The following is an 11,130-nucleotide window of genomic DNA, read 5'->3' as shown; positions in this document are numbered from 1 at the left end:
TGTCTGAATGTTCCAGAAAACCCCTCGAAGATGGCCATCTGGGTTGCGCTGGTATCAGCTCTCTCTCTCTCACACACGCACGCACATATATAGGTGTCTCCTAGGATGCCGTCTGGTCTGAGAGAGTTGGTGGTGTGTTTTGTAAACCATAAAAACACACATACACACACACACACAGAAACGTCCGTCCCGTCATAGCAATTGTGTGTCTGTGTGGGCTTAAACATTAGGGACTCTTCAATGGCAGACAGCTGGCGATCAATGATGCACTAGTTATCCCTTGTGTGGATGTGCGCCGACATACACAGCATAAACACAATGGATAATGATAATTGCTGCACCAGGTTGCGCTAATTGATAGAGGACAGCATGCTTATACACACAAACACACACACACACGAACACATTAGCACATGCACATAAACAGAAGCCAATCAGGCAGACTGAGAATGTGTCCCCGGAGAGATTGAGCAGCCGGTGAGCAGGGAGATGAAGAGGTGGTGGAGGAGACACGGAAGGAGGAGAGGAGGAGGAAGAGAGGTTAAACACTCCCCGGAGACGGCTGCTAGTCAGGGCTCTTAGTTTTGGGCACATAGGCTACGGTAGGTGAGCAGTGCGTGTCATGCATGAAAACACAAGGTCTGAGAGATTGTCTCCTATTTTTGGGCCTGTTGTGTTTTTGTGAATGTTCCTCCAATTCAAAAGGAGCCCGCCTCCCCTCCCTCCTTTTCTCTCAGACATAAACATGCTTGCACGCACACACACCAGATCTTCAGAGCTCCCTGTGCACCAGCATGTCCCTGTCTTCCACAAATGCCATGAAAAAAACCCCCACGAGCTGATCACCATAGCAACACGTTATAAATCTTCCAGCAATATTTATACAACCCGGCAAGGAGGGGTTGTGGTGGTGGAGGGTGGATGAAGAGGGGAGGTAGAGGTGGTGGTGGTGGTGGTGTGAGTGAGAGGGGGGTTCGTGATGCAACTCCTCTAAAAATCAAACGGTCATTATAGAAGAGGGGTTGCGGTTCAGGCAGATGGCCACAGGGCGGCAGCAGCGTCCAGCGCAGCAGGACAGATGAAGCATCACCAGATCGTCACTTCAAGACCCGTGGTTTTCAGTCATGTGCCACGCAGAGCCATATTATACTAGGACACGAGCCTGTTTCACTTTTTATTAGAGAATGTGCCGTGAGTGAAATTGGCCTTTGCGTTTTTGAACGTCTTCGTGGCACATGAGTGACAAATGCTGGACTAGACAAGAAAGATTCAAAAAGTGGAAGGAGTCCCAGTGCGTCCTCAAAAGCAACACCTACCAGTGGTGATGCTGGGTATGCATTAAAGTATGGGGGAAACGGTTGAAGAAGAGAAGAGGAAATAAAATGAACGATGGGGCAGAAAGAGAGCAGAAATGATTGCAAGGTCCCCCCTCCTCCCCAAGCATAAGGATTAGATGTTGTGCTGCTGGCTGCAGATGGGTTTGGGCTTGATTCTGTATGAGTGTGCACAGTGTGTAATGTGTCAGTGTGTGTGTGGGTTTATTTTTTGGGCTCAGGAAACAGGTTAAGCAAGGAGGGGGGAGAGAGAGAGAGAGAGAGAAGAGAGAAGAAAAGGAGGGAGAGGGGAGTGAGGAGGAGGATGAGAGGAGGGAACAGGATGAAAGGATGTAGGTGAGTCTAGGAGGAAAGGAGGCCTAAATCCTCAGTGAGCTCTTGGGAGAGAGCAAGGAGAGACATGGAGAGACTAATGATGTGAGAAAGGGGAAAATGTAGAAAGACAGAGGAAAACAGGAAGAAACTGACAGAGAGTGTGTGAGCGAGAGACATATAGACAGGAAGGGGGGTGTAAAAAAGTGCAGCACAAGTCTCCTTGCTCACAGGTTTATATAGAAAAAACCAACAGGACCTGACAAGAGTCTGATAGGATCAGCTCCTCTACGTGTTCACTCACTCACACACGCCTACACACTTGCCCTCACACACACTCATAGTCCCACTTGCCCTCTCCTCAGCACCGCTCTGTTTTTTCCAATATTCTGTGCTTGAAGTGATATTTCGTTTTGGTACATTTTAAAATTTTCAGCAGGCTTTATCTGGTGTGACTTCATGAGCCATTAGCCTTCGACAGTGCACGACCTGTACAGTACCTCTGTGGGTCGATTCCTCAAATTCAGGCCCTCACTGGACTCTCTTCACTGCTAACTTGAAAAAGTGAGCCAGCAAAACAGAAAATGTTTTCAGCCGAGTGGTTTTAATCATCACCTTGTTGTGCTCTTCTCTTGGAGGTCAAGGACATGGCGATGTCTTTTGATAATGGATTCATTGTTTTAAGTAATTAAGCAAGTAATTTAACAATCAAAAATGCAGTATTTTCTTTTTTACAAACTTCTTTATGGTCCAAGTGGGCTCATAGCTGAACATTAAGCCTTGCTTTTGTTGTTTAGCTTGTGATGTAGTGGGATTTTAATATCTTATGTGTTCTATGTTGTGTAATCAGAATTAAACTCAAACATTTGCTGTTTAGTTGGTCAAATGTGAGGATTTGCTGCCTTTCTCTGTTTTGTATTGTCTTTTAATTATTTATGACAGGGGGCATTTTGCCTTCATGGGATAGCCAACAGTAGAGAGAGATGAGAAAAGATGTGGGAGGAGATGGGGAACTGTATAAGTTGTGGTTAATGGCTGGTGCCCCAGCACCTGGACATGTCATTTTATGTCACAGTAAATTTAATATCTTTGTGGGTTTTGAGTGTTTGTGAAACAAGACATGCCATTTCAAGACATCGTGATGAGCAGTTTTCTGTTTTACATTTTAGATTACATTAAGTAATATTTAGAGCTACTAGGTGCAAAGAGTGGCCACTCATAGTGGCAAAATTGCAAAGGAATGTCAGCTCTGCAATTCTCAGCTCTACAAAGCTTTAAGACTCTTTCAGCGCATTGTTTTGGTTTTACAGCTTGTACTGTTTTTAACTTAGTCTCACCGCTCTCAACCTCATTTCCAGCAGCAATGGGCAGCATTTTATTTTTTAGCAAAAACTGAAAAACTAACAAACCCACTGTACACTACAAGCACAGCACCAAACAGCAATCAGACAAAATTAGAGACTAACTGGTGAACACACTGGAGCATTTGGCAGAGCCAGATATTTTCCTCAGGAGTTGGAGACCAAAACAGAGCTGACTGTAGTATTGGATAGAATATTGCACCATTGTAACATTCATCAGGTGGCCAGACTCCAGGCTAAAAGGTGGCAGTATGCACGAAACAAACTAGTTTGTGCAATGTGTCACAATGTACAAAATCCTGCTGTCATGAAAAAGGGGCGAGACGCGAAAGTCATTTAAATATTGAGATAGGCTGTACATTTTTAGACAATCTTTACTCAAAGGTATTCATACAAACACTCACCCAATCGCTACATGAAGTATGTGGGCTTCAAAAAGGAATAGCGGCACCAAATATCAGAAAGGTGTGGAGGAGGAGGGTTTCAGGCACTGTTTGACCATCCGATATGACACCTGAATGTTGCTCTTTGTTCACCCATTTGCCACAACTTTAGAAATGTTAATGTGTCAGTGTTGTGTTTTTGGTTTGTTCCACAGTCTCCAGTGGCCAAATGGCTGCAACCCAAGAACCTGCCGGTGGACATGAATGTTGAGTGAGGCAGTCCAGCTGAGGAAGGAGGTGTTTAAAGCCTGTTTGAAAATCAAAAGAAAGGTGTGAGCTCAAAGGGTCCAGAGCAGCGGGAGCTTATAGACATGTATTGGGTAACATCAGAGAAGTACAAAAAAACCTTTTGGTGACTCAGGATGAGAAGGCAGATCAGTGACCTGGCTGCGCTAAGCAGATACAGGGACACACTGAAGATTACTGTCTGAAGGTGGGAGGATAATTTCCAGGAACTCTTAAACCAGCTAGACATAATTTGGGAGGTAGTTCTCGAAGAATCAAAAGGGTCTAAGTCCATTTCCTCAGTGGCGGTCAGTAAGTAAGCTTGTTAGTGGAGAGGCATATTTTTCCTTTCAGCATTGGGGGATCCATTGGGAACTGCTCAAGCCACTACAATTATATTCTTCACCAACGAGAGCACTGAGCTCATAATGCGATACTATTCATGTGCATAATATACTGCATAAACTATGTCTGGCACTTAACATGACATACTGACCCGAACAGTGAACTGGGGAAGGAAAGGGAACGTTAACTGTAATTCTGAGTAACACAGCAGCAGTGGACATTAATTGTGAAGTTGAACAAATAATGTTCTCAATTTATCAGAAGATAAGACTGCATTATCTTATTATACACCATTATAATTGTTCTTACATTTATGATTTGAATGGGTTAAACAAGCGAGATGCAGTATATCATGGTAATTATTTGGACTGAGCCGGGCCCGCTGTTGCTAAGCATGTCCTCACTCCAGCTCGATATGATCGTGTCACTCTCCCAAAGAAAGCCAAATTGTTTCACAGTATTTCTTTGAAAAAATGCATTTTTGGCACCAATAAATGAGCTGTCAGTTGTTGAAGCAGCTGTTGATATTTTTTAATAAATGCCAATATGAATGTGGTCACTAGTGATGAACCTAGAGATATTACCTGAAATCACATCAACATAGCGCTTCTACTGGTTTACAGTAGATTTCAGCTGATTAGCTTTCTGGCCCACAACTTTACTGCTTTGGTTTAATCTCACCTTGGTTCACACAGGCTCTAAAGAAACCTCCCTAGGCCTACACTACCTGCTCTGCACCAAACAGACTAGCTGGTGAACATAGTGGAACATTTAGTGAAAGACATTTCTCTCAGGAGTTGGTATAGACCACAAACAGAGCTAAAAATAGACATTCGTAAGGTTGCCAAAGATACAACTTAAAAGTGATGCTAATGTTGCTCCATAATAGCTGGATGTATAAATAGCCTAAGTAACTTTGCCAAATCAACTGAGAAGGTAATGATGTTGTTTTCACAACTTGTTTCCAGTGCCCCCAATTGACCCCCATTTTTTAAATTACAGGTTTAAATATTAGTCAGCACCCTGAAATTGATGCTACCGTTTGCCAACCTTTAGCACCTGCCAAGTACAGATTCAGACCATCCGCCACTTTGGTGTACAGGGAAAACACCAAGAATACGCATGTTGTAAGGTTAACATATTGTGCCAACACCCCTGCATCACACACACCCCACATGCAGACCCACAAGTTAGCACTGGGAATATCTATGGCAGCATTTCAAACCAAACTCACCAGAGGAAGAGCCCTGTGCTGTCTTGAGTGACGCCAGTTAGCTTGCCAGCCAGCAACACTGACTAGACTATGGGAGGTAACAGGTGTGGGAGAATCACTGAGCTCATCTATTAGATGCAAGAGGTGTCACTTGGCTTTATTTTCATTGGGCAGCTTTTGTATTGAAACTCAAAATGAGTATTGTTTGAATGCTGGGTGAAGGTGGTTTTTGTTGATTTGAACTGAGAGAAGGACCGATTCATTGTGGGTGAACCATGGGTTTTGTATTGAGCACAAACGATAATACACTTTGGTGAACATATTTCTTGTCTGTGGTCCCTTTTGAAACACCTGGTTGTTGATTGTTAAGGTGGGGTGATTGTCTACTGAAAGACAGGAGATGAGTCCTTTGTGCATGTAATGCTTTGTGTAGGCCAAATATATTGAACATTGAATGAAAACATTTCCATTAAATGATTCCTAAATGAGCTGAATGTTATTCCTTCATTTAGCGCAAACATCGCAAAAGTGGCAGATAACATTTCTTAGCGGCAGCAATGAAAAAAGTTAATTTGACTTTTAAGGACCACGCCACAACAATGTCATTTTAAGGTTTAATGAATATTCTGAATGTGCGGATAGATAAGTGATGTAGAGGGGAAGGGTGGTGGAAGAAGGGTGGCGTCTGATAGGCTGGTCTGGGAGGATGTATGATGACGGAGGAGACGGGGGGGGGGGTTCTGTCACAGAAGTGGTTTCACTTCACACAGTAATTTACTGCCCCCCCCCCCCAGACAGTACCTAGATGAGACATGAGGTGTGCACTGGGTTGAATAAGAGATGAAGGGGGAATTTTAATGGATGAAGGGAAAGGGAGGGTGGGTTGAGCAATCAGACAAACGAGGCCAGCTGAGTTGCACCGGTATAGATAGGCTTGTCAGGTGATTAGAGGTGTGGTTCAGGCGTGGCCCTGCTCCAGAATCTAAGTTAACAAAATAACTTAATTTCAGACCCCGTTACAGTGCATTATGGACTTCCACCCCAGGAAATGCTCTCTCTACTTTGACTAAACCTTTATACGAAGGCTACACAAGTAAGACAGAGACATGGCTCCAAATGAATAACTTATTTATGGATAATCGGTAACTGGGAGTGCCTGAAGAGAGGATGTAAATACAAATTACAATGGAAAATGAAAGTTTATTACAAATTTTGGCAAACAGTTTATATTTTTAACACCACACTTCCAGTTATTACTGATTGAACCAAACAAAAGGGCAGAGTGGGCCAGGAGGCAATCTAACTAGGGTGTGCTCCAGGGGTGCACCAACTTACCCACGGCATGTGCTCACTGCAATCAATGGTCACTGCAAACTGGTTCACTGCAAATCGTGCCCCAGTGCCGTTTACACTACAATCAGTGAAGGAACCCACACTAGCATGCCTAGCCGCCACCAAAAGCCGACAACTAGCACCACTGAAGACAAAACAAGTTAAATAAAACACAATGGACCAGTTGGTTATATCTAAGATAAGCACAGTCAACTAGGGGAGTGCTGGTTGGAGGCACCACAGCTAGAGTGTACCAGCAGTAATGGTTAAAACCCTAATTTTACAAAAGGCAAAACAGATGACCACCTACAATTAAAAACCTGCATATTAACAGACTTACAAAAGTAAATAACAGTTACCTCAGGTATTTATCATACTCTACTTGTCGCTCCTTAAGCTTCTCATACCTTAACACAGGGTGTTCTGTGAGGAACAATACATCACGCCACTCCAGACAGGGAACCTTGGAATCAGCCAAACTACATAACAGGCAGGCAGTAGACTGCTACAAAACATACAACCTCAGTCACTGGGAAAAGAAAATGAAAACATCAGACAAGGTTTTTAACTCACTCACCTACCTAGACATCATAGAGGGTTCATGTGGCAACAGACAGGCAGGGGAAAAGCAAAGAGGCAGCCATAATACTACAGCTGTTTTAAATAAGCTCAGCTAATGAGGGGGTTTGATCTGGGTGGAGCTAATTTGATGCTCCAGAGGTGCGTTCAAGAGCAAGGCTAAAAACCTATAAGCCTGCATAGAAAACACACACCACTACAGAGTGACATCAGCAGCAAGTAGCGGTTCTCTAGCTTATTAAATGTGATACATTCCCACTGTTATCTATTTATCAACTGTGATAATTGAATTGCAAAGTGAAGTCTCCCTAACAAACTGGTCTGCTGTGCGGATGCGTCAACTGCGATTACGTATGAACCACGGGCGGCAAAGTCTGTTTCTCTTTCTCTCATACATTGTGGAGGCTTGAGAGTGTTATGGACACTCTATAGAGTTAATTGAGGGGTATAAATGATGTATATGAAATATAAGGGATGACAAGTCTCCTTGTCTCCTCATAAAATTACACTCGTGGTAAGTGGAAGGTGCGGGGGAGGATGAGATTTATCCTGACATGCTGCTGTGAGCTTAAAGGATAAGTTCTGAATTTTTCAAGCCTATCTTAATACAATACTCATATGCCTACTTTATATGAAGAGTTGTTGGTCCCACAATCATTAATCATTCCTCCTCTTTATGCTTGCTGTGGAGAGACTGGTACTGATGTAAGAGAAGGGGGACAACAGTCCCCATTCCATATGAATGGTTATTTTGCAAAGCTATTACGAGGCTTCAGAGTCTGAGTTAGCCAAATCAAGTTGGTATTTTCTAAAGTTATTAGATTCACTCTTTACATTTGCCTGGACATTGTTTCCTTGCTGAGCTGTAATGGAGGGATGGTAACACACAGAGTGAATTTTGTACTAAAAGCACTTCAATTTCAGAAGATATCCAAGTTGAAGTTTACAGTGCATTTTTACCAAACAATGAGGACTGTGTTTTTTCTCCCCAATCTCTAATATTAGTCGCTAGGGTATTATAGTGTGGACAGGAGGAGTGATAGTGACCAATAACTATATACTATATAAATAACTATTGTATTATGAAAGACATGAAACAATCTGAAACTAACATGCTGTTGTCCAACTATTGAGGTTTCACAGTGCTGAAGGCTACATATATATATATATATATATACAGATACCATATATTGTCAAAAAGAACAGGTTCCTGCACTCTACAGGTCTAGCCTGTTCCTATTGTGAAGGTATGACACCTCTCCATTGCTACCAACACAATTTTTGGAGGAAATTGGTGGTGGAGGGCAGGATTTGTAGGAAAGAGTTTGTGAAGAACTTTAAGCTCTGCCTATTTTTACACCTGTGTACACCTGGATAATCATTGCAGAAAGCAGCCGTGACTGCCAGATTGTGGTGTTTTCACCTCTTTCAAATTGCCTGAACACTCTTTTGCAGTACATTTTAGCCTTCAGCTTTTCTGTAAAGTAGACTACACTCAACTGTTGATCCTCAGACTCAGTTGAAACTAAGTTAAATCGGTTCTGACCACAGAGCAGTGGACCAACAGCTTTTCCTCACACAGATAACAGGAGGGGTTCAAGGAATTTGATAATCCTGTATAAATGTGTTTTGTGGATTTTGAAACAGCTTATCCATGTTTTCCCTCAGGTATCCCATCAAAGAGGCCGCAGGGGTGTGAGGTGCCAGGGTCCCTGCTATGAGCCTTCAGTCCTTTTACCCTAAGGGAGAGAAAGCTGTGTTCACTCTCCTGGCTTCAAGTGAACCCTAAACCCAGCAATCCCCCAGGAACATCTGGAATAAGTTGGAGGAAGTTTCCAGGAGGAAGTCAGTTAGTCTACTCTGACCTGAATAAATGTCTGGTGGTTGGGTGGATGCATGGAAAATTAATTTTACAGCCACATAATGAGGATTTCTCAGTTATCGGACTCTCAGCTATCTACTCAGTGAAGTCAGACTTCTTTGATTTGCAATAATTCAATTCTATTTTTCTGTTTACACATATTAAATACCTTATAGATATAAGGTATAAGATAAAAGTATGTGCATGTATATAGTGATTTCTTGGCTGAAAAGCTTTCAGATTAGATTTATACCATTTATTTATACCATGTCTGAACCTGTGCGCTGTGTGTTGTTGGTGGGAGTCCACCTTTAATTACTCAGCAGGGTTCTTCTCTGATGGTTAAACAAAGGCTTTTGTGCTGCGCTGCTGCTTGAATTATGAATTCATTATACATAAGTGAGTATCACAAAGCAGCATTCTAGAAATGATCTTCTTATTTATAACTAAGACAAACCTCACTGAAAAAGGATAGGAGCTTCTTGACTTTCACGCTCTGATGAAAATGATCTTTAAAGTAATGTAACACTTTGAAATAAGTGTATGTGACTTATCTATAAGTCATGCATTAATAAGTGCAAGACTCAGCATGGATTGATGTATGAATAAATGCATGGCACATGAACTCATGAGGGTCCATGCTAATTAAGGAGTGTAATGTGTGGAATTCATATACAGCACATAAAAATCTAACTTCAGATCATTAACTTACATGTAACAGTTTTGGGTCAAATGAGCCCTCAGCATTACTTCATGTTGGCTCAAGCGCAGATGAGAAGATAAGCCACTTATTCTGTTTGGTTCAACATCATCATATTTCTAACTCAAGATTTAAGTATGACTTCTAATAATTAATCTATGCAATGATTGATACGGATATGAACATCAGTTGTAGATCTCCACACACACACACACACACACACACTCCTCTCCAACTTCTCGTCAGTCCTCTGCCAAGCAGTCTCTGGATCTCCAGTTTAAAATGTAAAAATAATTTGAAAGATTTCATTATGTATAAATGGTAATAAACTAACAGGCTGCAGCTAACCTGCTATTTTCAATGAATTAATTTACTTTTGAAATTAAATGATCAATCTTTTTGTGAAAAATGAAATTGAAAAATGGTAGTCACACTTTCCATGAGCCTGAGAGTTTTCAGATTGCTTGTTTTGTCCAAACCCCAAAATATTCAGTTTACAATATTATAAAACAGAGAGAGGCACAAAAGAGGCCTGAACCAAAGAATGTTTTTTTCTTGATAAATAAAATTTCTGATTGTTTTAGCACTAAATTATATTATTATTAGACACAAAACACTGGGGTAATTAAAGGTAGAATCATTTGTGATTTTGGATTTTATAAATCACTGTGGAAATATACCACATTGCTTTGTTATTCAGTTTTGTGGCATTAGGTTTTGAACTCAAAGGATGAGGCTGGCAGTAATCTATATTGTCGTGTCTGTGTAGCTTCAGTCTCATATAACTTAATCCTCTGTGCTGTTGAGCTCCATTGATGTTAAAAACAAAAAATACAAACACATCATTGAGTCACATCACTGCACACACATTACACATTCCTTCATTGCGATGTACTGTATTATGTTTATTTTGAATCATTTGTACATATACATTGTCCTGCTGCTGTAAATACCAGAGCATCAAATGTGTCAGATGAAAATAGTTCCCAACAAATGCACAATTTACACTGAGTAACATTTGCTAGCGGCTGCAGTGGCCATCTGTTGCAGGAAATTACAGAGCCTTTTTTAAATATGACCCATCTTTTGACCTGTTTTTACACATTTACATATTCATTAGTAACAAACATGCTTGGGGCTGCAGAGTGGGAAGGGAAGTCAGAAAGTATACAAATACGCAATTCATGGGATTTGTTGACAATAATAGAAAAACCCAGAATAAGCCATATCCTTTAAATTTAGCAGTTTTGTATTAGCAACTGCTAAAGCTGAAAGCTGTCACAAGGATGTATGAAGTGAACCTCCCTAACGTAGGTAGTGGCTGAACATGGTGGTGGTGGTGGGGGGGGGGGGGGGGTATGATATGGAGAGACTCACACATGTTGTGAAGATCTAAAAACACTATGTTTGATTAAAAAAAAGAAA

General features: G+C 41.5%; 1 long non-coding RNA gene across 1 annotated transcript; it reads left to right on the top strand.

Moving 5' to 3' along the window:
* The first annotated feature begins 1,060 nt into the window (after nucleotides 1-1,060).
* On the top strand, nucleotides 1,061-9,083 carry LOC123970284. Its single transcript, XR_006824913.1, has 3 exons — nucleotides 1,061-1,331; nucleotides 3,606-3,720; nucleotides 8,813-9,083. It is a non-coding gene; the product is annotated as an uncharacterized LOC123970284 (long non-coding RNA).
* Nucleotides 9,084-11,130: the final 2,047 nt, after the last annotated feature.

The sequence above is a fragment of the Micropterus dolomieu genome, linkage group LG04 (assembly GCF_021292245.1).
Source record: "Micropterus dolomieu isolate WLL.071019.BEF.003 ecotype Adirondacks linkage group LG04, ASM2129224v1, whole genome shotgun sequence".
Taxonomy (NCBI): Eukaryota; Metazoa; Chordata; class Actinopteri; order Centrarchiformes; family Centrarchidae; genus Micropterus; species Micropterus dolomieu.
This window is presented reverse-complemented; position numbering and strand designations above follow the sequence as displayed.